This window comes from Macrobrachium rosenbergii, chromosome 16, assembly GCF_040412425.1.
Source record: "Macrobrachium rosenbergii isolate ZJJX-2024 chromosome 16, ASM4041242v1, whole genome shotgun sequence".
In the NCBI taxonomy this organism is placed as follows: Eukaryota; Metazoa; Arthropoda; class Malacostraca; order Decapoda; family Palaemonidae; genus Macrobrachium; species Macrobrachium rosenbergii.
The window spans coordinates 24,151,796-24,155,517 of record NC_089756.1 but is presented as its reverse complement, the minus strand read 5'-3'; positions in this window follow the sequence as shown (position 1 = coordinate 24,155,517).

Here is a 3,722-nt window from a genome sequence, read left to right as displayed (position 1 = left end):
CGTTTCTCTGGAATATTCACAGTCTCGCCCCTCTCACGTTTTCTCCGCACTCTCTTCTTTTCCTTTTCATCCCCGTTTTTACCTCTGCCTGTGCGCCATTCAACACGGCATCTCGAGTTTATGCGCCGGTTGCTGTGATTTTTTATTTTTAGACGGCTGGGCTAAAGGCAACGGAAGTTTAAATTAAATTCTTATTTATTTCTTCCCGTAGGGGGATAGTGCCGTCAGTGCACCTCACGGGGTGCATTGTAGGCATTACTAAAGGCTCTTTGCAGCGTGCCTTCGGCACCAACGTGCAACCTCTTTCATTCCTTTTGCTGTACCTCTACCTGCAGCCTCTCATTCCTTTTACTGTACCTCTATTCATATTATCCTTTTTTTCCATCTTGCTATCCACCCTCTCCTGGCAGTTATTTCATAGTGCAACTGCCAGGTTTGGTCTCCTGTAACACCTTTCAAACCTACCTACTCTCAGTTTTCCTTCCAGCGCTGAGTAACCTCAAAGGTCCCAGTGCTTGGTCTTTGGCCTAAATCCTATACTCCTTCCATCCTTTTTTATTTCTGTCGTCTTTCAGTCGCTTTTTCATGGTATGTCTTAAGGAGTTTTTATGAATTTCAGTTAATCTCTATGGACGTATAGGGAGTGGTCTGGGCCAAGGAAGAGCTAATCCGATTTTGAGTTTGATTCGGATCCGAATGAAGAGCCGCGATTATTTTTGCTAAGTGGGGCGTTGGCAGAGGTATGTATTGGTTGTCAGGGCTGTCCCTAATTTCCGAGAGTTTTTAAAGTTTTAGCAAATTTCAGGTATATAAGCAAGACAACATTTCATTTCCCGATTTTTTCTTGGTAACAGCGCGGCTTTTTTTACGTTAAGGTCCTTATTGTATTTTAATAATTTCATACCTTAGGCTTGAAAACCACGTTTTCTTACACAAGTAAATACTGATATGGATCTTGGAGTATTTGCGTCATAATCACTTTCCCTCTGATATTTTACTTTCGAATCTCTTATGGTGTTTTTCTTTATGTTGTTTTTCCATATTCAGCTTTTATTTAGGTTTCATTTTCTGTATTTATCTGGTATCCTTTACGTGATGTGATTATTTCCCATTTTCCTCATTCCCTACATTATTTATTTTTCTTATGTGTAATGTGCAATTTAGAGGCTCAGAATTTATACATATGTAGATAGATAGGTAGATAAACAGAATTACCGGTCAGATTTACTGTGTGTGTGTGTGTGTGTGTGTGTATGTATGTATATATATATATATATATATATATATATATATATATATATATATATATATATATATATATATATTTTATTTATTAAGTTGCCACAGTGACCTCTTAACCTCTCTACTTCTTCTGTTTCTTTTACTTTTATGATAAACGAAGAAAATGTCACTTTCCAAGACAGGATTCGAATCTACAAACAGCTTTCAGCTGAGAACGCTAATTTATATATATATATATATATATATATATATATATATATATATATATATATATATATATGTATATATATATATATATATATATATATATATATATATATATATATATATATATATATATATATAGTACACACACACACATATTATATATATATACTAACAGTGAACGAATTGATAAAAACAATGGATAATAAAAAGATTATACTTAAATTTGTAGGAAGGGCTAAAAAAAAAAAAGATGGCACTGATTAAGCGGGTACCTCCAGCCGTGTTTATCTTTCCATATAAGGACCATTTCAGAGAGTGAACAAGCAAGTATCCGCCCATCCTGTTCAATGCCACTCCGGAGCGGTTATCCACCGTGATTCGGGAAGACAGCACAGACAGTCGGAAGACAGGGGAGACGGTAGGAAACTGTTGTGGTGACAGGGTTTGAAGGAGGAAGGAATTTGGAAATAATGAGGCAGAAAATAGTGGATAAACATTGCGTGTCTTTATATAAGTTTGTCTGTCTGTCTCTCTCTACCGGATTATTCGAGATTAACTGCTGTGTTTAAATTATAAAAGAAAAATATCTGTATATGATGAAATAGGCATCTGTTATGTCTCTGTCACTTTTGGGTACCGGTCTTCTCCGAGCGCTAAATTTAAATGTCTTGCTTGACGTGGTCCGAGTCTGTGCCTCCTCCTGCATTATGGCTTTTGCTTTCTTATAAGTTTTCTCACGAATTACCAGTAACCTTGAGCGTTTTCACTAATTAAAATGATGGCAATATTAGCCTCCATAAATGTTTTACCCAACCCAGCCCCGGAGAAAACAAGAGATAAAAGAAAGGAAAAATAACCGAGTTGGGTTTAACCCGTAAGACAGCGATAGACTTGCCTTTTAAAGAATGGAGGGCTGTAATAGTATGGAAATTCGAACTGGGAAAAGAGATCCAGAGCTTGGAGGTAGAGGGAAGGCGTGTGTTAATTTTTATGTTATTGCTCACGACAAAGAGAAAGAAATCATATGGCATTTTATAGATAGCTATTTTGGATAGGTTCGTGAAAATTGTATATTTATTTTTTTTACCACGTTCTTTCGAAAGTATATCAATAAACTCCAGCCCGAAGACCTGTCAAATTAAAATTGAAGTGATATATGTACGAAAGAGTATATTGATCTTTCACACTACCACTAAATATTTTCTACTCTTCAAAAAACATAACTGTGTCCATTATAACGTCTTGACTAGATTCTTGTTGGCAATTCTGTATGGAACAAAAAATTGGGAAAGATGAAGTAGGTAGAAATCAATAAGGTTGTTTCGATGTATATATTATTATCTTCGATGAAAGAGAGAGAGAGAGAGAGAGAGAGAGAGAGAGAGAGAGAGAGAGAGAGAGAGAGAGAGAGAGAGAGAGAGAGAGCGTTCGTTAACATTCAGAAAAATGTTATAAATCGTCACTTACTTAGTGGTCCCTAAGTATCATTTTAAATTACAATGATAATTTCACGAGATGAAAAGAATTATACCTCCCTTTATATGATAGACTCTAATTAGGGGTTTTATAGACAACGGAATCAAGTGACTAATTACAAATTCAAAAAGCGTTGGCAGTGATGCTTACTTAACGTCATTCATGTCAAACTCCTTGGGAATGACAACAGAGGGAGATAGAGGAACTGTGTTTGAAGAGAATTTTGATAATAAAATTTCTATATAATTTCTTTGTTTCGTTTGTCATTTGCTTACTTTTTATCTCTAGTTCTTTTTGATATTTTCGTCTGGCGTCTAAAATTAAATATTTTGTAGAAATTTTCCTTAAAAATAGATTTCTTTTTCTTTAGTTTTTTCGTGTGGATGTGAGTTTATTGAGAATGTGAATCGTTGTTGAATTAGAATTGTCTGGTGGATATTTGGCTAAAATAAGAAACAAGTAAGAAATGCGCCGAAGTTTCTTCAGCGCAATCGAGTTTTCTGTACAGCGGATAATCAAGGCCACCTAAAATAGATCTATCTTTCGGTGGTCTCGGTATAATGCTGTATGGGCCGCGACCCATGAATCTTGAACCACGGCTCGGTGGTGGCATCTCCTATATCGTTGCCAGGTGCACGATTATGGCTAACGTTAACCTTGAATAAAATAAAAACTACTGAGGCTAGAGGTCTGCAACATGGTATGTTTGATGATTGGAGGGTGGATGATTAACATACCAATTTGCAGCCCCCTAGGCTCAGTATTTATAAGATCTGAGGGCGGACAGAAAAAGTTTG